At 42.9% G+C, this 25,913-nt stretch overlaps 1 protein-coding gene across 1 annotated transcript in view; it reads right to left on the reverse strand.

The window, feature by feature from the left end:
• The window catches only part of PAG1 (phosphoprotein membrane anchor with glycosphingolipid microdomains 1), a 464,692-nt gene that overhangs the window by 222,992 nt on the left and 215,787 nt on the right, over nucleotides 1–25,913 (reverse strand). The window contains exon 3 of the mRNA XM_029591541.1: nucleotides 10,377–10,513. The gene's annotated coding sequence lies outside the window, so the exon portion shown is untranslated. The remainder of the gene's footprint in view (nucleotides 1–10,376; nucleotides 10,514–25,913) is intronic.

Genomic DNA, 25,913 nt, shown 5'->3' on the forward strand with positions numbered 1-25,913 from the left:
TGTGCCCGTAAGCGCAAGTATTGGGCTTGTGAGCAAAAACATGCTCAGTTTCATATCGTAGGTGCAAGTACACGCGTATCATTTAATCTGTAAAGAAACCAGAGAGAGAGTACCATTTAAAATATCCCTACCTTGTGCATGTGTTTGAGCCTTTATGCACTGACAGGCCGATGCAATATAGTGCGCTTGGCTGAGCGCACAGCTTTACAGGTGCTTGGACACACGTTTTGGACAGGCGTCCAAAACCTCTCATGCAATAAGGGGATTAGCGTGTCCAAAACGCGTGTCCAAACCAGCGCGAAGCTAATAGTGCTCATCACATGTAAATTCAAATGGATGAGGCTATTAGCTATTACCCCCTCCCCCCCCCCCTCGATGCACAAAAAAAAAAAAGTGAGCCTGAAGTGCACATTTTCACTCTCAAAAATTAACGCCTGCCCCGGAGCAGGCGTTAATTCTTGAGGAGCCCCAAAGGTTTATAAAAAAGCTGAAAATATTGTTTTTCTGTAGTTCCTCCAACTTATCATCATGGTGATATTAAGTCAGAGGAATCGAAAAAAAGGAGAACCGTAAAAAAACAAATAACAAAATAAAAAATGTCGCTGGTGGTCAGGTTAGGAAAATGGATGCTCAATTAACGCGCAGAAGCTACGGGCCGGATTTTAAAAAGGTTACGAGCGTAAATTCGGAGGATTTTAAAAAGGCCCGGCGATGCACATAAAGCCCCGGGACGCGTGTAAGTCCCGGGGCTTTACTAAAGGGGCGGTCCAGGGTGGGGAGGTCCGAGGGTGGGGCGGGCCCAGAGGCCTGCAACACAGTGGCCTTTGCCAGCAGACTGCCGGAGGCAGGCTCAAAAGGTAAAATAAACATTTGTTTTTTTTGGGGGGGGGGGGGGGTAGGAAGGTCAGATTAGGGGGGGAGGGAACGGGGGAAGGCAGCGCGGCTCGGCGCATGCAAGGTACACAACTGTGCACCTCCTTGCGCGTGCCGACCCCTGATTTTATAACTTTTGCGCACCTGTACGCCCACGTGCACCTTTTTAAAATCTACCCCTATGTGCACAGCCACAAGTTAGGAAAATGGATGCTTGTGAAACTGAGCTGCTGTTTTCCTGAGCCTCTGATAGCCACCTCTCCTGGGCACCTGATGCTGAGGAGGTGCTAGGAATGCAAAGTTTTCCCTAGTGCCTAATTTTTACCATGGCAGCCCCTTTAAATATTAAATTGGGTGACTGGGAGAGTTGGATTGGTGTGCATTGAGAGACATGAGTACCTGTTTAATGTGCACTGATATTGCATTGGCCTGAGAGAGCGAGAGTCTTTAAAAGAAACAATCTGACACTCTCTCTATATCTCCCACTGTAAGAGGGCACTTTCAACTCAGGGTGGGTTCTGGGGGGGAGGGGTGCATTGTTACAAGTGTCTACAGACCCTTGCGCCCTAGGCACACCACTGTAACACAGATCTGATCTCTTTATTCTGTATTTGGTCAGGGTCTGTCTGGGTTCTGCATATGTGAACGCAGCAAGGTATTTTGCTGGCATGCAGTTTCTGTGTAGGGATCTATAGCAGCCTGGTTTCCTAATAAGAGTTTTATTGGAGTTCTAGGGCCTAGTGTGATACGTGCCGTGTCGCCTTTCCATAGAAAAGGGTCTTAGGGTTGTTTTGGTATTTTTTTTTTTGGGGGGGGGGGGGTGAAGTTGGAGCAGACACTGCAGAACAGAAAACAACTGCTCTGCCTTCTTCAAAAGCACCTCCCCCCCGCTCCCTGCATGCTGCCTGACGGGGAAGGGCTGAAATGGAAAGAACAGGTTCTCAAGGATGGGGATCTAATGGCGCCTTTGAACTTTGGTGCCTATTTTATCTTTGCCTAACCTCGGGCCCGCAGATATACTGTATATTATATATATTTATATATATTTGTCTAAACTGGAAATAGCTTGGAATTATGCTTACTGGGGACAGTAAGAAGTAAGCAAATGTGCACTTGAAAAGTGTCAGTGTATTGTAATATGCCAAGGGATCCTAAGTAAACAGAACAGGCCACCATGGGCTTGTCACGTAGAAGCTCGAGGCCTAGTAACAATGCTAATTACAGATATTCTTTTATCCTGAGCTTTGCTCTGGCTTTCCGTAAGGTAAAACATCCTAGATTATCTCCCTTCTGTTGTTTTTATAAATGCAATGAGTACTTTGGAAAGAATCCAACACTTCTAGTCAGTGACATTTCCTTTGATGCAAATTTTCAAACAATTGCTTTCCATTGAAATGATTGTTGTATGTTATGTCCTCTCGTCTTGGGCCCTTGGGAAGGAGTGAGCCATAAATGTGAATAAAACAGTCATCAAAACTGACGACCATTCTTGGACTATAGCAATTACTTGTTTATCTTCTGGAAGGAGGGAGGGGGGGGGAGAGATAAAGCGAGGCCCTCTCTGTCTCTCCCTGCACTCCTCTTCCCAGCGGGTAGGCTGAATCCCCCCTCTCTCTCCCTCTCTGGGATCCATTATCACCCGTCAGGAGAAACAAGAGGGGGGGGGGTGTTTTGTTGGGAGCAGTGAGGGACAGGGAAAGTCTTCTGTCAGGGCTGCCTATCTCCCACCATATTTTTATGTGTTTGTGTTGGGATGGGGGGTGTTATATTGGGGCTAAGGAGCCCCCATCATTGCTGGTGGGGGAGGGGAAAATCAAATTAGCGCTCAAAATGTCCAAACAACAATAAAAGCATTTTATGTTCGGTTTGGTGATTCAAATATGTCAGCTTTGGGAATGGGAATGTGCAGTATCTCTGATATCTTCCTGGGTTGCATGGTACAGGAGGAAATGCATTTCTGCAGTTTTGCACTGCATGCAGAGTCGGACTTCTTAGGGTTTCCAGGTTTTGTCTTTGCATTTCTATTTTTTTTTTTTTTAATTTTTGGCCATTTATTCTGTATTTGACGAGGGTCTATCCATGTTCTGCATGTATCACTTGAGATTAAGTATTCTCCCAGTGCGTAATTTCTGTGTCGAGATTTATAGCAGTCTGGCATGTTATGTTTTCCCAATAAAAGATCTGATGGTATTCTAGAGAATGAAGCCTTTTCATAAGGGTGGGACTACCCTGGCAGTGGGACCTTGGGAGATCACCTCCCCCTCTATGAATGGCCCCGCATGTGAGTACTGGCACCTTTTTTTCTAGCAAAAAGCACTGCTGAGTGGTATTTAGCATATGGCTGCCACCTAGCCTGTCCTTTCTTATATTGTATATGTTCTGTCTTCTGTGTACTCTATCTTTCATTTTTATTCTACGGTCATATATAGAACAGTTTCCCTCTTGTATGCTACTTTCTTCCCTCTTCTTTTTTCTTTCTAAGTATATTAACCATGCAGGGCCGGTGCAAGGGTGTTAGGCACCTTAGTGAACCGTCTGCCTTGCGCCCGCACTCCCTCCCCCCCACCCCAATCCAGGCCCTAGCTCTGGCCCCAACCTCATTCTCTCAGACAGGCCCCATCTCTTACACACACACAGGTTCCTTGTCTCATTCACAGGCTCACCCTTACATAGGCTCCCTCCCTCTCTCTCACTAACAATTGCTCTCTCATACACACACAATCCCTCTCACTCACATACACACAAACAGAGGCACTGCTCGTGGCCTGCCGAGACTCTGCTTCTCTTGGCCGCGAGCAGGATGGGCACTGCTCACGGCCCACCGAGTGTTTGCTTTTCTCGGCCATGAGCCGGATGGGCGCAGCTCGCAGCCCGCCGAGTCTCTACTCCTCTCGGCCGTGTGTGGGATGGGCGCAGCTCGCGGCCCCACATGTCTTCTCTTTGCCCCCTCCTAATGGCTGGTGCCCTAGATGACCGCCTAGTTCGCCTATTGGACCATGCCAGCCCTGTAACCATGCAGTAACCTCTCTAAAGTATTCCAGTCCTGGTTTGTCACCTGGACTGGAATACTGAGTTTTACCTTGGAATGAGATGCCCTCTGTTGTAGGTAGAGCTGTATGCACTGTCTTTCTTTCTTATTCTGCTTTTGCTTGTGTCTGTGTTCTCTATGAAGCCTCTTTGACTAGACATTTTTCACCTTTGCCCCTACCAAAAAGCATGCTGCTCTCTGCCTCTGGGAGCTGATGGAGGAAGGAGTCTGTAGCTTGCTTACCTTGAGGAAGAGACACAATGCCCAGAAGGGGAAGAAAAAACAAATATTTAATTTTTAAAATATATTTTTTCTGTTTCAAATAGATAATGTTTATCTTTTGTAGCTGTGGTGTCCTGTATTTATTATGCATGAGCATAATTGATAGGTATGAGTGCAAGGGTATGTGTTCATATGTACAATGTACATACGGGTAGCATTAAAGTCTAGAGGATGCAATTGAAGAGAGGGTGGCTTGCGGGAAAGACGGCTACTACCTGGAGATAATACCCTTATTCAATAGATATACACACGGTTAATGCGACTCCGACAGTGCTCTACGCTTCAACGGCAAGAGGAAATGTGGAAAAAAGGATTTCTATTCACAAAAAAGCGGGGAGTAGCTTGCTTGTTATGGCAGTTACTACCCCAAACCAAACAAGCCTGATACTTCACTTTCAATGCACATCCAGTGTAGCTCTCTGCTTCAACGGCAGGGGGGAATGAAAAATAAGATGATTTTATATTCAGACAACAACCAACAAAGACTGAATTACACAGTACTTGGTCTGGGTAAACAAATAAGCATGGGTGTAGCTTGCTTGTTACGGCAGTTACTACCCTGAATCAATTAAGCCTGATACTTTGCTTTCAATACATATCCAGAGTAGATCTCTGCTTCAATGGCATGAGAGAATGAAGAAAGGTGGATTTATAGTCAGATAACAAGGACTGAATTACATAGGCTGGGTAAACAAATAAGCGTGGGAGTAGCTTGCTTATTGTGGCGGTTACTACCCCTAACCAATTAAGCTAGATACTTTACTTAGAAGCAGTTGCAGCACTGCTCTGTACATTAATGGTGGGGGTGGAAGGGAAATAGAACCAAAAGGTTACATTAATGGCGGGGGTGGAAGGGAAATAGAACTAAAAGGTTACTAAAGGCCAAGAGTAACAAATATGTATGAGAAAAAAAAGTGCGAAAGCTTGCTTGGCAAACTGGATGGGCCATTTGGTCTTCTTCTGCTGTCGTTTCTATGTTAAGAAATGATGTGAAGGTGCGGTATGCAAGACAGGGAGTGGAAAATGTGATTAGTAAATATGTTGGCAAGGATGGAAGGCAAGAAGTGTTTGAAAAGCCACTTTTAAGAAGACAATTACCACAATTCCAAGTAAAGAAAGCAGTACTATCTTTTTAAAATTGACAAAAAAGGTGCCAAACAAGACCTTTTAAGATTTTAATCCTGACTGTTTTTCATATTCCCTTCCAATGGAATATTAGAAAATAAAAGAAAACAAGCCAGCACAGCCCAGCTCTCATGATTTTCCAAGGGAAGAAAGGAAAATGAATTTCACATTTTTCCTCCAGAGAATATAATGGGAGCTATGAGACAAAAAAGGAGGTCCCAAAAGCTACTCCTCTGGCAAAAAGTAATGTACTTTGGATCTAAGACTCCAGAGGAGAAAATGCCATGAATCTGTATGGTGGTCAGGGTCAGAGCAAAGCATGTTAGTGGATCATCTTTGGTAGTTTGTGCCTATCCTTTTCCTGCTGTGACAAATAGATATTTTCTTGCCCTGAAGAGACAAAAATATACCTCAAATAAATCCTTTTGGGTCATTCCCTATCAAGTGGACCAGGGATCCACACTAACCTCTTCCAAATCAAACAAAATTCTACCCAGATGTTCTCTAGGGTCTCAAACCAAACAGTATTAAATTTTTCACCTGGAGCTCCATTGGTTGAAGAGCTAGAGGCAGTTTAATGGAAGTAATTTCTGAGTACCATGCTCCGTGCAAGCTAAAATGGCCATTTTGTCCAGGCGCTGCAGCCAGACAACACCTCTCAGGGACCTGAAATTTTGTGGATTAGTTCAACCCCTTGGGTAAGTCCCAGTGCAAAGTTTGAAACATAACATGAGCTTGCCTCCCTTATTATGGTCCAGCAAATTATATGAAAAATTTTACAAAAGAAATATAAGACCTATTTTGACTCCTCATTGCTCCTGACCTATACTTTGATTCAGGTCCGGACTGGACCTGTAGTCATGGCCCATGGCATAATCATATATGATTTGCACTAAGAAGCTTTACAGATAATTACATAGACACAATTTCATTTTTTATGCAAAGTGTTTGCCAATTTTCAGGTGCAAATATCTCTATTGTGTAGTTTTAATTCTTTTCTTTTTTATGTCATTTGAAAGAGCATCTTTTTTTCTACAAAAGTGCCCTGTTTCATTTTGGACCCGATCTTGCTTTGGTCAGAATTAAAGCCCCAACGATATGCATCGTATGCATGCGAGGGCACGCTATGTTAAAAAGAGGCATCTTTGGCGCCCGCTGTGTAACACGCAAATGAGCTAGAGAAGTGAAATTTTACAGTGCTGTGAAGCTTTTTGTGCTTACCATGCTTGTAGCTTTCATAAATTGCCCATCAAAATGGACATTTTCTTGTGCTGTAATATTTACTGCATGCAAGCCTGAACATACAAAAGTATCACCTTCACAAGGAACTATGGAAATGTCATGTGTTCTGGCAGAGATTTTGGGAACATGCCCTGGCCTGTGACACCATTTTGCTCTTTGTGGTATCAAATGTTTCTTTGTCCTAAAGGAAGTCAGTGAGCAATCCGACCTATTCTGGCTGAGAGGTTTAGCAAAGGTCATACAGTTGCTGGCACAAGGGAAAATCATCAATTGAAGTCCACTGATGCAACTAAAATTTACATTAGCAAAAGTTTGAATGACGTCACCTCATTCATTGCAAGTGTTCTAGAACATAAATGTGAATGTTTTCCTGTCCTTCAAGCTTCCAACCTGGTCAGTATTTAGCTTGCATCTGTGATAATTCCTGGTGGATTGGTCATATATGCGAAGTCTCAATTGAGGAACGTGATGTCCTGGTCAATTTCTTGCACCCCCAAGGTCTTGCCAGGTGACTTTACTGGCTGCCCCATAGAGACACCTGTTGGGTTCCAGAAGAGCACATTATTGCTACTCTTGATGCACCCACTTTGTCACGCACTGATGGGACATTCAAAAGCATGTGCAAGACAGGAATAAGTGATTTTTTCTGAAATCTGCAGTTTAAGTAATTCTCATATGTAGTGTCTTGCCTTTTCTTGTTTTGTGCTTAAATAAAAGCTTGGAAATCAGTGTACCTTGTCTGGCTGTCTGGAGTGGCCCCTAGACAATGGGGTTGTCAATTTTGCTGAATTGGCAATGGCTCAGCCACCACAGACCAATGCAAGGTAACTAATCAGCATACAAAGTTTTGTACTGACTTTGATTTCTAATTTATGAAAATATGTCTAAACAAATATGTGTCAAAAGCTAAAAGTGTGGTAAGCACAGTTGCATTGTAAAATTTCACATCTCTAGCTCATTTGCATTTTTCACAGTTGTGTGCCAAAAATGGCCCTTTTTAACATAATGCATTCATAGGCATGCAAATGATGCTTATCTTTGGGATTGTAATTCTAACCAAAGCAAGGCTGGGTCCAAGATGAAACAGGGTGACCTTTGTAGCAAAGAAGGTGCTTTTTCAAATGATATTAGAAAGAAAAAAATTAAAAACTACACAGTAGAGATATTTGCACCCAGAAAATGGAAAACATTTGCATAAAGATTTGCATGCCTTTATGTAACTATATCTTTGCTTCCAGTTGGCTGCAAAGTCTCGTAGTGAAAATCTTAGATGTATGTCATGGGCCATGACTACTGATCCATTTAAAACCTGAATTAAAGTATATATCAGGAGCAATGAGGAGTCAAAGTAGGCCTTAAATTTCTGTTGTAAAATTTTTCACATACTTTGCTGGCTTATAAAAAGGGTGGCAAACTCATGTTAGGTTCCAAACTTTGCACAGGAAATTAACATCAGAGCTTGTAATAATCCACAAAATTTCAGGTCCCCAACAGGGGTTGTTTGACTGCAGTGTCCGGACAAAGTGGCTGTTTTGTGTCGCGTGGAGCACAGTACTCTAAGAGAGACCTTCATTCAGCTGCCTCTAGATTTTGAATCAATAGAGATCCAGCCGAAAAATTTTGCATAGTTTTGTTTGTGACCTTAGTGAACATCCACATAAAATTTTATTCAATTTGAAGGAGGTCGAGCGTGGATGATTTTCTAAATTGCTCCACTTGACATGGAATGTCCCATTTACAACAACTGATATTCAGCAAATCCTTAATATCTGGCAGTAGTCATCAAGTGGCAACCCAAAATGCCAGAGCTAAACAGACCCCCTCAATTGTTAAAGCATTTCAGGTGTTCAACTTTTATATTTATTTATGCTCTTTCCCTCTTCTTTATCCACTTATGCTCAGTTAGGAGTAAAAAGACCAGAAGAAATCTAAGAAACCTTATGGCTACAAGAATGGACCAAGCGGAAAAGGGTCCCAAGAGTAATCTCTTCTCGTGACTTGAAGGTTAGCAATCTTTGCGATAAAGTAGTGAGGGATGTTAACAGAATGCTCGGGTGCTTAGGAAGTATCATCAGTAGGGAACATGAAGCAATATTGCCCTTATGCAAGACACTGGTGAGAATCCTCACTGAGTATTGTGTTCACTTTTCAAGGCCACGCAATAGTAAATACATTGAAAGGATAGAGGCAATTCAAAGGACAGTTACTATAATAGCACTGGCTACTGTGGAATGCACTCCCTACCAAGGGTTATATTAAGCTTAGGAAAAATAATGAGGCCACTATCTAGCTGAGCAAATTAACCAGATAAACTTATCTGGCAAATTTGGTTGAGATAATCAGTGGCATGGCCACACCACTGAATATACTTGGTTATGTTATAGTTACCTGGTTTATCTGGCTAATTATAGGACAGCCAAATAGCTGTCCTAGACTTATTTGGCTAACTAAACCAGATAAGGGTGAAAATCTGCACTTATCTGTGTAAATGCAATTGACCACAAATCAGAGTTTAACCAAGAGTCATATTCTTTGAACCAAACATGGAAGAAAGCAGCTCAAATAACCTATTAGAGCAAAGGACTTTGGAGTTTCCACCATTTTCTTTAAGACTTGGAAAATGCAGACATTACAGAAAAACAAGATTATAAACCTAGTTTGACAAGGCCCAAGAAACTGTTTATGCTGGCTTGCCTGAAACAAAGAGGGTAACATGGATTGGACAATACTTACCTTTGGGCATTCCTATGGCTATGCAGTCACATATTTCAAAATTAAATCTTCAATTTTCCAAAAAAGAAGAATCATCCAATCAAAAGCTGAGATTGTCCCTCATCAATATTCATGCACTCTTACTTGATTCCTTATTAAAATAAGTGGAACCCAGGACCAAGACAGCAGGGCCATCACCATCAGCAGGGCCTCGTCATCAGCAGAAAGCTGCCATCATTCCAGGGCCCAGCCATAGCCTTGGGCTCAGCATTGCTACCACTGGTATACAAGCAGAAACATCCTACATTCCTGTCTGTACCTGAAGAGACCTTATTGAGCTGAAGGTTCCTATACAGAAGCTGTTACACTTCTGCCTGATGAACTATGATCAGCTTGCGTCTCTGTTTTATCTCCGGTGACCAGCCTACAAACAGCCAGCACATAGACAGTACTGCTCACAGAAACAGTGTTCTGTCCTCACAGTGGGGCCGATGTAATACGCTGCACAAAACCTGCCGTGGGTTTTTGCACAGGTAATTATGTGAGGTTTTCCGAGCTAATCTTATGCGCGTGTATAATAACGTGTTTAGCACAGAAAAAATGTGCGCTCATACCAGCGCAATAGCCCGCAGCCGATTTTCCCCAAGTGCATGCAAATAGCATGTAAAGGAGGTAATTATCTATTCACGGACTCTGCAGGGAGCCACGCTAGCAGGGAGATTGGTTAGTATGGGTTTTTTAAGTGGTTTTTCCAGTGGCTTTCTGCATTGGAGCTTATGTGGGTTTTGGCGTTTGTGTTTGTGGTCTTTCACGTATTTTTTTGCCCTTTCTAATTTGCATGCTGTTCCTTATTGCGTTCCACGGAGGCTCATTCATTCTACTCAGTTGCTCCAGTCTATATTATTCCGACTCACTTACTAGCTGCGAGTGATGGAATACAGCTCAAGTGAAAAGTTCTCAACCCCAGACGAAAAGGCAGAAAAAGCAAACTTACAGTCTAAACCTCCCCCATCTGGAATGATATTCTACATTGCGATAATGCTCTAGGGAGAATAAGTCAAACAAACTATAGATGAATTTAAAAAAGAATTGAGGAGATAAAAGAGAAACTTACTCAGAAAAAGAGGCTTTTCTGACTGGTGGAATAAGGCTTAGTCAGATAACTCTGATACTTGTGGAGAAGTTTACAAGAGTTCCCTCGGCAATCAGATGATTGAAGGTATTCCAGAAGATCTTAATGCTGCAGATTACCTGGAAAAAGAACAAGCTGTAGGTGAAAGAAAATTCCCTTTATCGATTTAATCTAATATTGTTTTAAGGTGCTCTTCCTTACTATCCAGAACTTGGCAAATGTTTAATATATGTTATATGCAAATAACATTTTTCAACAGTTACTATAGTTAGCAAACTAACTTCTACATCACCCTGAGATGTACATGTACATGTAGTCACTGCTTGACACTGCAGACATCATTTTAAGAGGTTCTATTCATTTTGTGATGACTGGGAAAAATTATACATAGATCAGACTGTAGTATGTTACTGACATTCTGAATACCAATTATTCTTTATTAATCATGATAATTTTAGGAGGTGATCCTAAATTTCTAATTGATCCCATAAGAATTTATAGAGATTGTCTACAGGGAACTGAAGGAATAAAGGTCATTTTATAACAGACCATGCAGGGCTGAAGTTTGAGCACAGAAAGTACACTCGGACATCAGCCCGCAATTTCAAAGTGGATTTATGCGATCAAGTCCACTTTGAAAATTAGCGGGAACACGCATACCTCTTCACAGCATATACGCACACGTTTGTACCTGCCAGGGAGGAGAAGTGAACGTGTATGCAGACATTCATGTGCAAACTTTCAAAAATCTAAAGAAGGTGTGTAAATGATTGCCCTGCTCCCACTATGCCTTTTCCTCTCCCCCTCCCCCCACCGCGGAACACCTCTTTCCAGTGCACGTAAAAATACGCGAAGAATCCCTTCTTCAAAAACCTTTACACACAAACCACCAGGCAAGTTTCAAAAGCCGATTAACGTGCATAAATGCTTTTGAAAATTCAGCCCAAAATGTGAAATATGAACTAGAACGGATATCAGGAGGTCTACATTCAGTCACTTTCCGGATAGCAAAATTAGCCAAATAAACTTATCCAGCTAACTTTGGAGGTATAATCAATAGTGCAGCCGCATTACTGTCTATAGCTGGCTAGCTTAAAATTAGCTGGATAACTGCGTGCGAGAGCAAGCGGGGGGAGGGGGGCAGAGTCGGGGGCAGGGGAGGAGTTGGGGCGGCGAGGAGACGGAAGCGGCGGCATCTTCGCTGGTGGCGATAAGGTAAGCCACGTTATCGCCGCCAGTAGCGCACCCAATAGCGCCACCTTTCACGGTGGTGCCATTGGGTGCAAAAGCCGGCAGTGATAACACAGGGGTGGAGCGATCGCTGCTGGCTTTCACAGGCCCGTCCCCCGCCGCCCCCTGTTCCCGCCGGGATTCACCATTCTCTGCGAGAATGGAAAATCCAGGCCTTAGTCAGCTAAGACCTAGATTCATCATTTTGCTACAAATTTTGCTGGAATGGTGCCTGTGAAAAAAAGGGGCATGGTTAGGGTAATTTTTGCAATGTGTGCTATTTTAGTGCATCACATGTTAAATTTATCATTCCTCAGATATGCTTTTATCATTTTTTTGGGGGGTGGGGGGGGAGGGGGAGAGAGAGAGAGAGACTTTTTATAAGGCTCACATATAAGTAAACTATTTATACCACAGTAGGAGGAGCAACTAGTGATAGCAGCTAGGTAGAGAGTGCATCAAACTAGGTCGAGAGTATATTGTACAAATCTCATCTTTTTATACCTTTCATCACTCCAAATCACATCAAATCTTCACTGATGTCTGCTGTGCTGTTCATACCTCTGACTATGCATGTAAAACAGCACCCCAAAACCTCACCCCAAGTTACTAGTTGCCCCTTTTACAGTGGTATAAAAAGTTGACTAATAGATGTGCCTACCTAGAGGCTCTCTCTCTCACTCTCTCCTCTTCTCTTCTCCCTTCTCTCCTCTCCACCTCTCCCCTCTCCTGTCTGAAACATAATACCAGGAAAAAAGACATAGTTATTTCTGGCATTAAATCATGCAATAGCATGCTTTACACAATCACATGAAATGTTAAATAACCCTAATTTTCATAAACTCCTCCTCCCCTTTGACTAAACTTTGAAAATTTGCATCACAAAGATGCATTATTTATCTCATGCATTATGGCATTATTGCGGGCAATAAGGCCCTAATGAGATTTAATAAATGACTTGTAAGTTAGCAGGCTAACTCTACTCATCCCAGTTACAACCCTGGAAAGTCTCTAACTTATTAGCCAGCTAGAATTTAGCTGGAAAAGTGCCCAAATCTTCATTTAGCCAAATGAAACTGACATCCTCTACCTACAAATACACAGCCATACCCCCCAAAATACACCCCACAACCCCCTCCACGCACACAATTCCTTCACAAACTGCTCCCACCCACAATACACAGAATTCAATGAGAATCCATGCAAAGTAGCACAAATGAGCCAGAAAAAACTCATAAAGCTGGCACGGAACTGAACTATTTTTGGAGGGCTCAGCAGCTTCCTCCTGCTCCTTTGGGCTTCCAGCTGGGATCAGGCACCATGAGCCCTCAGGAGCGACTCAAGAGATGCTGCTGTCTGAGGTGATGGATGAGACGGTGCTCCCCCAGCCTCACCCCACCTCACCCCATGATGAGATCAGTATAAAGGAAGTGCTAGCCCCACAAATTTTGAATACCGTGGGACCGGCACAGAAGAAGGAGCTGCTCCGATCACCTCACGCACGGGCCTCTTCTTGCCTTCGCTGCTGGTGGGATGGGGGTCTACTGGTGGCGCTTGAGGCCTTTTTTCCTCTTACCACCGGTGGCCGTGAAGCCTCTCCTCTTCCACCTGCTACCGGCAGCATGCGGGGTCTTCTCCTATTTCGTCTATCGGCAGGGGGTTGGAACCCCGCCAACGTTTAGCTAAATATGTATCAGGAGGCAGGGGGAGGCGGCCACTGAGCGTTTTGGAGGGCACTTTTTGTCACTCCAAAATTCTGCCGCCTGAAGCGACCGCCTCACCCTTCCTCATTATAGAATCGCCCCTGTGAGCCCCCATTTGCAAGTACCTGGGGATTTTTCTGCTATGATTATATCACTACCTAACTCTTCCAGCTCGGCCACCTCAGCAACAGTCATCAGTCAGGGGCCATTCTTCTGGAACCCTGCAATTCTGGGCCCTAAATTTAGCTACTGGGTGCAAAACGACTGGAGCTCCCTCCTCCCCTCATGGGCTATGAACGATGCCTCTGCACCATCCCCAGCTCTACCTGGCACGGGGAGCGAAAGATTCAACCCAGGAATCAGGCTGAGGTCCTCTGCATGGCAGTGCACAGCACTGAGCCACCAGGCTGGCATTTCTAGTGCAACTTTTATGTTGCCACAGATTAAGCATTGCTGCCTACCTGAGGACAATAAAACTGTGAGCTTTACATCACTGCTTAATCAATACATTGATTCCTTTGCAGTTAAAAGACAAGCTATCAATTAGCATTTGTGCACAAACTTTAGTATTTTGTAATCTCGTTACGGAGGTTTTACTCTTAAATTGTCCAATTTAGGAGGCATGCTTGCAGTCACTAAAGGAGTAGGCACGTCTTCCTGCTTCAAGGAAGATTCCTTGCCTCCTCTTCTATTCACTCTGCCTCAGAGAAGACCAGAGCACACTGAGACATCATAGTAATCTAGGCAAATAAAACAGCTATAAAGAAATAAAACACTTGCATGCTTAACTACAAACAGGTCCTGGGGGCCCTCCCCCAGCCAGTCAGGACATCTCTAATGAATATGCATGGCATTTATTTGCATACACTATCTCCAATGTATACAAATAGTTCTCATTCATATTCATGAGGGATATCCTGAAAACCCGACTGGCTGGGGAGGAGGGGGCCCTGAGGACTGCCTTGAGCATCCCTGGTCTAAAATAATTCGGTATCTATAATGAGGTAAACTGGGGGGATTCTGGGCACTAAGGGGATGATTTTCAGTTGACTCCTGTGTGCCTATGAAGACAGGATAAAACATAGCCAGCAGTCTTAGGAATATTTTCAGCCATAATGCTTTGCAGTTGACCCTAAATCTCAGCAGCTAAATTTAGCCACTTAGATTTAAGTCTCCCATGGTCAAAATCAGTGCGAAGCAGCTAAATCTTCCTCCCACTTTGGGAAAGCCTCCAGGAGTGCCCCATTTTTTTCTGCAGCTAAATTAAGCTGTCTAGTAAGACTAGTAACAGAGTAGATGATGGCAGAAAATGACCAACCGTCTGCCCACTTATTCCTGTCTATACTGCCAAGGATGTATCCTAGCTGCCAGAGAAAGAATATGACAGCCAATAGGATATCGCGCCTTATCCAGGACAGCTTTGTACTCTACCTTTCTGGGTAATCAGCAGGGATTGTGACTTTAAAATGCAATGCCTGTATGTGCTGTGTACACACGCATGAATGCACATATGCAGAAATTGAAACTTGTGCACACCATTGTGCGCACAAGATTTAAAACACACCCATCGTGCCTATGTGCTCCTAATCTGCTTATCTCTTCACAGATAAGCAGACTTTAAAGCATGCTTGCGGGAAGGACATTTCCAGTTTTACCAGTTAGTCCACCAGTTTGCCCAAGTCTATCTCAAGGTCATCCAAACCCCTCTGGTTCTTCAACCTGCATTTCCCCCGGTTTACCCAGACCCCTCACCCAGTTGTTTTAGGCCTAAAAAGAGATTTCTGCAGACTTGCACCTCTTCAAGAGCTGAAGTGAATATGTGCACCTAATAGTCTGCCGCAGGCTGTGGCCACAATGGATTCAAAATACGGATTTACATATGCAAATGTTTGGCCCCGCCCCAGAACACCCCTGACAGCACCCCTTTTTTTTCAGGCATTGGGTTGCTCACTCATGCCATATATGCATATAATTGGGCTGTTTTAAAATACCAGTTGCTCGTGCTCGGCCCATATACTTGCATATATGGGCCTTTTAATGCACGTAACTTTTTAAAAATTCACTCATAAATGTAGCCGCTGTGACATTTCCTCCTTGCGGGATCTAGCCGCTTAACTCCTGATTTAGATGGTCAGATCCTGATATAAACATACCTCATGCTCGTATTGCTCTAAGTTTGGAGTATTAAGCACAGCAACCTTCCAAACTTAACACGCTGCAGTGAATCGGCCACTAAAGAGGAAATAATTTTAAGTTGACCTCCTTTTAAATACAATTTTGTCAAGTCGCCTATTTTTTCTAAGGGGAGGGCACACGTTGTCATTTTTGAAACAATTGTGTCTTGTGTCTGTTACCTAGGTTTCCAGCTAGCCTGTGATTTAATTACAGAATAAAAATAATATGTTGTCAACTAGAGAGCGCACTACATTGAAAATGATTCAGTCACAGTTTTAAATGCAGGGTTGGATTTTATGCTTGTTTCTCAGAAATATCAATTTTAATGAGAAGCAAAAGCTGCATGTGACCCCCAGCTGTGAGGAAGCTGCTTACTGAACAGCAGAAATATTTTATCGGTTTTATAAGGAAGTTGCAGAAAAATGTTGGCTCTGTTATCCAGCATTTGCCTCTGTCACAGCAAATGGTGATTTTACTAACGGACTTCAAAGATAAATCTCAGTAAACATATGACAGCTGTTTGTTTGTTTTTTTTAATTATTTTGTCTTGGTCTAACATTTTTCTCCTCTTTTTCTGGCTTTCCAGCTCAACTGGAACCAGAGGTGGGAATATGGATCCATCAGCTTTCTTTTGCAGCCACCTGGGATTTTCCTCATTTTATATTTCCTCCCAACTCAACACAGCCTGGTCACTGCAACAAAAGTCCTTGGCCAAGGACCATGAAACAAGCCTCTTTCTGAAACCCTGAAATGCTAAGTCTGGCCACTAGGTGTTGCCATTGTGCAATGACTGGGAGTCCCTCCCCCAGGAGCTGTGAACACTGTCACCACAGTTTCCACAATCCTGCTAGGAAGATACATTTTCTGATTGAAAATCTCAGATGAAATTGTGAACAATACCATCATGATTTTAAGCAGGAACCCATCTGTAAGTCTCACATTTAGTAATTTGTATATTCATCTGAGAAAATACAAGTGAAAATAAAAAAAAAATAATAATCCAAAAAAAGAGAACTACAAAAAGTGCTTTTTATTGCCTAGCAAGGTGTTTTCGCTGTGTTATCTAAAGATTAAGTAGAAAAGATATTAAAAGATAATAATGTGTGTAACGCAGTGGTTTATACAGCAGAGGTAAATGGTGAACATTGTGGATAGTGACTGCGAGCTGGGATATAATAGCTCTAGAAATTAGATTAAAGTGTATATCACATGAAGGACTGCCTCTGATGCACTGTAAATTATACAGCAAGAGTCTGCTCAAATGAGCTCTCATGGTCTGCCAGCAGGAAAATCAATCAGCATGTCTCATCAGCCTCCATCCTTGGTAGACAGGCAATGAAATCCAATAAGGAAAGGTCATTAGGTGGGGGTGGACATTAACCCCTTAACTGACACAGCAAGCATGAACGCTTAGAAAGCTTAATGAACAAATGTTTTGGGGGTCATTTTCAGAAGGACTGAAAATGACCCAATTTTCAACAGGCCCTTTTCACATGTGTGAAAAGGGCCTGTTGAAAATTGTCCGGGGGGGGGGTGTGTGTGTGTGTGTGTGTGTGTGTGTGTGTGTGTGTGCAATTTTGCATGTACTTTTACGCATAGGAGAAAGAGGCATTCCGAGGAGGGGGAAGGGGGTGGGGACAGAACATATGCACGTGCTTTCAGTTTTCAAAAGTGTGAGCAAAAGTATGCATGCACAAAGTTATACCTGCGCCTGAGCAGGAGGAAGCTTGTGCATGGAGGTCTGCACCGATTCTGCGCTCACCCTCGCATTTTCATAGTGGGTCTGCAATGAAAATTCTGTCTAAAGTCTGCAAGTAAATAGTACCGGCAGGCTTTAGCCAATGTGGGCTTGCCTGAAAATGACCCTCCTTATGTATCACCAAGAGTTGCAAATGTACCTCTTAAGTTTTCTACTTAGAATCACATTTTTTTTTTGGGAGAACACACAGAAAATGTTTTAACGAGTAAAAGTGTGTTTGTGTGCTGTGATGTGTCTACTACATACCTAGGGAGAGCCTATAAAAATAGTCCCAAGGGTTCCCCAGGTCCAGTAAACCTAAGGTAGCGCCAAGTAAACTCCCATAGGCGTCTTACAGAATCACTGCAGGAGGACAGTAAGATAATGGCACCTTTCAGAGGGTAATTTCCATGCTATGTCTTGTTCGATATACTTAAGACTAAGCCACTGTAGTTCAGCGTTGTCCTTCATAGCATGTTTCATTCAACCTGTCTCCACATTTGGCCAGTGCCACACATCATTAAAAAAATACTTTGTAATTTTGTTAGAATTGCTATTTACCCAACAGCAACTCAGTGCAAGAAAGCAATGTCTCACTTCAGGATATAATGCTGTTTGGTAGTGTCTGCTGTAAAAGAGTTTACGAGTTTGGAGGATGCTCAGCCAGACAATGTGGCTTCAGGGCAAAATGGACAGGTTGAGCTAGTGCTGGTGGTACATGGAGATGTATTAGTATTTTTCTAAGACCTGAGACTATTTGATCACCCTGCGCGTCCTGTTATTTCTCAGTTGATGCTCAGCTGCAGTCAGAACTGGATAACCAAACACAGTGTTCTCTGGATATATCAGGCCCAATGTGCTTTTTTCCTTCTGCGGCAAGTTGTGTCCTCTTTGGTACTAGGGAAGAACAATTATTTCCATGGAATCGGTTGCCTCCTAAAACAAAGCACCAGTATGGTTTATTTGCTATTCATTTTCTAAAACTTTCCCTGAGCGAGTATGTATGTAAATCTCTGCTAGAGAGGCACAAATCTTTGTAACAGAAATATTTTCTAACTTTTTCAAAGTCACTTCATTTTTAAATTTTTTAATTTCGATACTGCTATAATTTTTCAGCTATTCTATTTTCTCCTTTAGAACAATAATGCAAAAAAATTACTTAAGAAAAATTACTTAAGAAAAACAATACAAAGGAAAATATTATATTATCCATGTTACAGGTGCTAAACAACACAAGAAAACAAGCTCATCAAAATAGAAAGGTAACAGAACGCAGGAAATACTAGAAGCAAATATTACAATCAATCATAGGAATAGAACAGGAGGAATAGGAAACATCTGCTATAATCTATATTCATAATGTATTATCACATAATAGCGGTCAGCAAAATGTGTCCATTATCATGAGCAATAGCTGAGTTGAACGAGTTTTATGAAAAGATCATATCACTGAGAAGGATCCAACGGTGCAGGAGCTGGAACATCTTTTTCCAAGACTTTCACAGACTCCAGAGTATTAGATTCTTCAAGACCTCCCAAAATAGCACTTTAAAGATGAACTTTCAAAACACACAGGGGTACATTTTAAAAGACAGCGCGCGCGCGTACTTTTATACGCGCATCAGGCGCGAACAAAAGTATGCTGGATTTTATAAGATACACGTGTAGCCGCGCTTACCTTATAAAATCCGGGGTTGGCGCGCGCAAGGGGGTGCACATTTATGCAACTTGCGCGCGCCGAGCCCTGCGCGCACTGCCCGTTCCCTCCGAGGCCGCTCCGAAATCGGAGCGGCCTCGGAGGGAACTTTCCTTCCACCCCCCCCGCACCTTCCCCTCCCTTCCCTTACCTAACCCACCCTCCCGGCCCTATCTAGACCCCCCTTACCTTTATCTGAAAAGTTACTACTGCCTCCGGGCAGTAGTAACTTACGCGCGCCGGCACGGCAGGCCCCGACACAGGCCGCTGTGTCAGGGCACGCGGCCATGCCCCCGGACCGCCCACACACCCTCGAACACGCCCCCTGGCCACGCCCCCGACTGCCCCTTTTTGCAAGCCCCGGGACTTACGCGCGTCCCGGGGCTTGCGCGCGCCCGCCGAGCCTATGCAAAATAGGCTCAGCGCGCGCAGGGAGGTTTTAAAAGGGTTACACGCGTACCTTATGCACGTAACCCTTTTAAAATCTGGCCCTATGTGCGTAAAAATTATCATATACGCACATAAGTAGTGTCTCTACACACATATTTTGTGTTTTATAAACTTTGAACATAAGTGCGTATATCTGCTTTTGCGCGCACATATACACATGTAAAAAGGGGCAGGACAGAGGCATTCTGGGGCGGGCCAACACATTTATTTATTTATTTATTTATTTGTTTATTTATGACTCTTATATACCGATATTCTTGTAACAAGTTACAAATCACTTCGGTTTACATTATAACAAAAACCTGTGCAAAAGAATGCATTACATTAAAACAAGGATGAGCAAACTTGGATCAGTAACATGGTTGAACACGTGGGTTTAACATGGGGATAACTGGAAGAGATCATCTGCATAAAGAACAGAAAGCTAGAGATGTTGTTCTAGTGGCGAGCAGCATAATTGACTCTAAGGTATAAAAAGACTCTACTGTTCGTCTGAGCAAGAGAAGGCTTGGGTGAACAGCCAGGTTTTGAGTCTTTTTTTTAAATGTAATCGTGCATCTTTCGAGCCGGAGATCTGGCGGGAGAGAGTTCCATTGTGTTGGACCAGATGTGGAAAGCGCTCTCTTTCTTACTGATGTTTTGATGAGGGGGGCATGGAGGGTGTCTCTATATGCTGATCTCACCGGTCTAGAGGGTATTCGTGGCCGAAGTGGGATCTTGAGTTCCAGTGGTGTGATGTTGTGAATGGCTTTGTGAATGATCGTTAGAGTTTTGTATAAAATTCTGAATTTGATTGGGAGCCAGTGTAGATTCCGCAGGATGGGAGTAATATGGTCTCTTCTGTTGGTCTTGGTCAGAATTCTTGCCGTTGCGTTCTGCAGCATCTGTAAAGGTTTGATGGTGTTGGTAGGGAGGCCGAGGAGGAGTGAATTGCAGTAATCGATTTTTTAAAAAATGATTGCCTGGAGAACTGTACGGTAGTCCTGGAAGTGGAGGAGAGGTCTCAACCGTTTTAAGACTTGAAGTTTAAAAAAGCAATCCTTTGTGGTGTTATTGATGAAACTTTTGAGGTTCAGATTGTAATCCATGATGACTCCTAAGTTTCTGACTTGAGGGGAGAAAACTGGTTGAATTGAGGGGTGTGTGTTTCTCTGGATTATTTCCGTCTTGGGTGACGAGTAGAAGTTCTGACTTGTTTGTATTCAGGATCAAATTGAGGCTTGTAAGAAGGTTGTTTATGGATTGAAGGCAGGTGTTCCAGAACTCCAGGGTTTTATCTAGTGAGTCGGTAATTGGTATGAGAATTTGGACATCATCTGCGTATAAGTAATGAGTTAGATTTAGTTTGGAAAGGAACTGGCAAAGCAGGAGCAAGTATATGTTGAAAAGAGTTGGAGATAATGAGGATCCTTGTGGGACTCCCAAGGTAGAGCTGATGGGGTGTGACTCTTTATTGTTGATTTTAACCTTATAGAATCTGTTTTGAAGGAACGATCTGAACCAGCTGAGGGCGGTACCTTTGATGCCGATGTCCGATAGTCGATGTATGAGTATAGTGTGGTTCACTGTGTCAAATGCTGCTGATAGGTCGAGGAGAATTAGAAGACAAGGTTGTTTTTTGTTGAGATTTAGAAGGATGGAGTCTGTTAAAGAAATTAGGAGGGATTCTGTGTTTCAGGATTTGCGGAAGCCGAACTGTGATGGAGAGAGGATTTTGTTGTAGTCCAAGAATTCCGAGAGTTGTTTATTTACTATTCTTTCCAAGATTTTGGAGATGAACGGAAGGTTTGCTATAGGGCGGAAATTGGCTGGGTTGTCTGGAGATAGATTTGGTTTTTTCAGTAGAGGTTTTAGAATAGCAAGCTTAAAGGGGTCAGGGACTTGGCCTTGTGATAGGGAGCAGTTAGTGATCTCTGCAATAGGTTTCGCGATAGCTTTAGGGATGGCGATGAGAAGGTTGGAAGGGATCGCGTCCCATGGGTGTGAAGCTGGTTTGATCTTCTTCAGAACGTTTTCGACCTCTAAGGAGGAGGTAGGCTCGAAGGTTTCCATGTTTGAAGCCAGGTTTATAAAGGTTGTGATGAGGGGTGTAGGTGTAAGGTCTTTCTTATCCTTAAGAAAGGATAAGAAATGTACGTGTGTGGCAACTGTACGTGTGTGTTTTAAACCAGCACCTTAAGGTGCTGGTTTAAAACACACAAGTACATTTGCCAGGCGTAAATAATAATAAAAGTGTTTACTGTGGCCGGGTGGGAGGTCTGGGTGACCTGGAGGGCATTCAGGCTAAAGAACCAGGAGGGGCTCGATGAACTGCGGAAGGACTGGGTAAACTGGTGAACTAATTGGTAAAACTGGGAATTTCACTCGTGCATATGTTTTAAAATACATAATTTGCATACGTAAAAGCCCATTTACGTAGGCCCTATTTTAATTGCATGCGTCAAATATATGCACACATATTTTTAAAATAGTTGTGTAAAGTATGGTACTAAGTGTATTGCTATACATGGTTTCAATGCACTGTAAGCCTATGTTGCAGGGTAGATATACCCATTTTATAAAACGCGTATATATCATAGCTTGTTTTACAAAATACTATAGTAAATCTGCCCGCAGCCACATACATGTGCATATGCCACCATGCGCAGTTATTTGAAAGTTATCCTTCCTGATTTAAAAAAAAAAAATTCTTACAATCCCTGAATTATTACAATTCTTACAATCACTGAATGGATATTCCAAATCATTATATTTCACCTTGCATTTATAGGGATATAACAGAGACCATTCTGCATCTAGATTTCAAAGATCCTGTTTAAAAGACCAGGAATCTGCTTCTAGTTTGGGTAGCTCTTGAAACATTCACAAAAATATTTATCTTCTTCCTTCAATATTCAGTTGGGTTTTTATCCTTTTTCTTCTTTTGCAAAAATAATTAAAAAACCCAGTCCCTGTCCGCAGGGACTGGGTTTTTAAAGTCCACAGTTCTCTGTTCAAATCTGCTAGTGACTCAGTTAATACAAACCAGCAGACCCAGGACCATTGATTTCTCAGTTTTTCCTATTTTGGTGTTTCTTAAAGGCTAAACTCTATGAGTTGGAATTTGCAACACTTCTTCAGCATAGCTTTAAAAGATCCAATGAGAGAAATCTCTTGGCGTTATGAAAATCCAATGACCTGTAAATTTCAGTACTTTTTCTGGTTTTCAACAATTACACATTCTCCTAAATGAAAACGACCATCGCATATCAAAATGGAACTTTGAGCTTGCAATGATTTATTGGGCCTAGCAGTTTCCTCGGGTTCCTGAGGGCTTCCAGCTGAACTGGAAGTAAAGCTGGTATCTGGTGCCATGAGCCCCCATTCACAACTACCTAAGGATTCTTCCCCCTATTTTATATCCCCTCCCAACTCACCAAGCCCAATCATTGCAGATGTAGCCTTTGGCTAGAGGCCATGCACCAGGGCTCCTTTTGGTCCCTGCAATTACAGGCCCTAAATCTGGCCATTAGGTGTCAGCACTGTGCAATAAATATGACTTCATTCCCCCCCCCCCCCCCCCCCCCGGATCTGTGAAGGCTGCATCCCCAGCCTAGCAAACCTGGATTGCCCATCTGCACAGCAGTGAACAACACTGGCATTGAGCCACTAGACTGCCCATCATAATTGTATCAAGTTCAGGAGGAAATGTACTCTGTAAATCAATTTATTTTCAGCTCTTCCACCTCTTTTTAGTCCAATTATTTCCTGCTTCTATCTCAGCCAGCCTTTTATTAATAGAAGAGTCCATCATAAGATTACTGCCAATAAAGGGCCCATGGTATCTATTTTCTTTTGCCTTATAATCACTAACAATGTATACCTAAATATATTCAATTGCTGTTTGTACGCAGACATACTCTTACACAGAATACAACTCTGTACAAGAAAAATACAGATAGAGCAATAGACTAACTCATGAGATTAACAAAGATCAAACACATTAGGCAGTTTCCTACCTCCAGTGGGAGCTTCTCATTTTCCTTTCCTCTGAGCTTGCTGTACACTTCGCAGCCCTGACGGCAGTAGGATGGCCTTGCTTTAGAGCACCTGGCTCCCTCTGAATTCAATATTGAAGGATTCTGAGCATGTGGAATCTCTAATGGTACTCTGTCAAATTTAATGACAAAGCCAAAACACAACCACTCCAAACAGGAAGTATCAAGCCAATCGCAGAGGAAACATGAAACGTTAACAAACTGTTGCATGTCAGGGGCCTGATGAGATTAACAGCATACGTGGCAAAATGCTTTTACAGTTCCTTCCATGAAGTATTGAATAAACAGTAAACATTTCTGAAACTATGTGATATCTTCCTAATTCTGTAGTCTGCATGCTATTTTGTAACTAAGAGGCACAGAAACTAGTAAATAACACAGGCATTCCCACTGGCATTACACAATGCAGTAATCGTCGAAGACTGTTCATGGCATTTTTAGCATGTAAAAGCTGCTTTTTTGCAAAAGTGTGAAAATTTTACATGGCTTCACAGTATAATAAGGCAATGAGTATGCAAATGAGACAATAACAATAAGGGGATAAGAATATAAGGTAATCACTAAAGGGCATTATAATGTGCAATTCATAATGCTACTGTTTTAACACTGGTTTGTTTGGTTTTTGCTCCACCTTAGAAGCTTATCTTAACAGCTTATCTTAAACTAGGGCACGGTCACTTTCTATAAGGTTACCAGATTTTTGATAAGCAGCTCTGAATACATGTTCCCTCTACTACCAGTGGTGAGTCTGCAGTTCATTTAGAGGGGGTGTGCACCAGGCATTATCTGGAGGACCATCCCCATGGAAAATGTAATAATCTACTCTCAAATTATGCAATTTCCTCACACCTAAAAGTAAATTCTTTGTTTCCACAAAATATTCAGAAAATTTCTTGTCACCATGCTACTGTACCCTTCATCAATTTCTGCCCCTCCCCAGTTCCCACACCCCTCCCCAATACCATTGCCCCCTGCTATATCTTCTGCCCTCCCCCCCCCCCCGCCGCCACTCAGTTTCATTGCATCTTGCTCCCTCGCCCCACATCCCTCTCTAATTCCATCACCCACTGCCTCTTCTTTTTCCCATCACCACTCCCCTATTTATTCACATTCCGGTGTCAATGGCCCCTCCCTTTTATTCCCCTCCTTGATTTCATTATGCTCTGCATCCCCCTTCCCAGTTTGATCAGATCTTGCCCCTCAGCCCCATCTCCTTCCTTGGTTCCATCAACCCCTGAATCCTCCATACCTCTCTGCAGTTCCAATGCTCCCCTCACTTGTGCCCATTCTTGATTTCATTGACTCTTGACTCCTTCTTAATTCCATCATCTCCTCTTCCAGACAACTCTTTCCCCAGTTCCAGTGCCCTCTCCCCACCACTTGCCTATTCGGTTCCTTGACCTCCTCCTCAACAGCTCATACTCATAGGGATCTGCTGCTCTTCCTACTAGCTTTGCAATTCCATATTCTGTTCCTGGGCCTCTGTACCTCCCACCTCTTGAAAGTGTAGGAGGTAGAGACCAGAAGGTTAGTCCAGGAGGCACTGAAAGAGACAAAACAGCACTGCCAAGAAGAGGAAGTGCTATGCATCTGGACAGAGAAGTTCATGCAGGCATCTGGTAAGGATGGACCCAGTTTGACTTAAATGCTAGAGAAGGTCTTAGTTACCTACATAGACAAAAGAACATCTGATGACTTCCAGTTATGCTTTGACCATATTAGCTGCCATGTGACCGAGTTCTCGTCAGGCCTAACTTACTTTTCATATTCTGGTCACAGCTGCTATCTCGGATTTATTAAACAGTGAAGGCTAAAAAATCCTGCAAGCAAAAGATCCCTTATGGGTGGATCAGGGTTCTAAGACCAGAAAAGTTCCAAAAGAGCTGAGCTCCGAGAAGGCCACTTCTACAGAGGATTCAGCTTTGGTCAAAGAGGTAGGTAGTGAAACTATGGACCTGAATGGTAACAATTGCTACTATATAAAAAATGTAATGGAAGTGCTAGCAGCCAAAATCACTAGCAAATTAGACTCAAGGCTTGAGATAATCATTGATAAAGTGGCCCAGTTGGTTGATACCATCCACAAGAACTCAAAGATACTGGAGAGGTTATATGAAGGTTACAGACTTAGAGGATTCACTCACTTTTCCTAAGCTCAAGATAGACAAGCTGAAGCATAATCATAACTCTGTGGTTGAAATATTAGACAATCTTGAAAACAGATCACGTAGTAATAATATCAGAGTGCTTGGGCTTCCTGAAAAGCTGGAGGGGAACGGCCCGACGAAGTTCTTTTCAAAATGGCTTCCAGACTTGTTCCAACTCCAGTATAAGGAAGGCCTTGAAAAAATTGACTGTGCACACAGGGTTTTGGTGCATGCCCTGGCTAATGGAGGGCATCCTCGGGCTGTAATAATTACTCTATAACTTTGATGACAAATGCAGAATCCTGAATGCAGCTCAGTGTTGGTGAAATCTCCTTCCAATGCA

Source organism: Rhinatrema bivittatum, chromosome 2, assembly GCF_901001135.1.
Source record: "Rhinatrema bivittatum chromosome 2, aRhiBiv1.1, whole genome shotgun sequence".
NCBI classification, from domain to species: Eukaryota; Metazoa; Chordata; class Amphibia; order Gymnophiona; family Rhinatrematidae; genus Rhinatrema; species Rhinatrema bivittatum.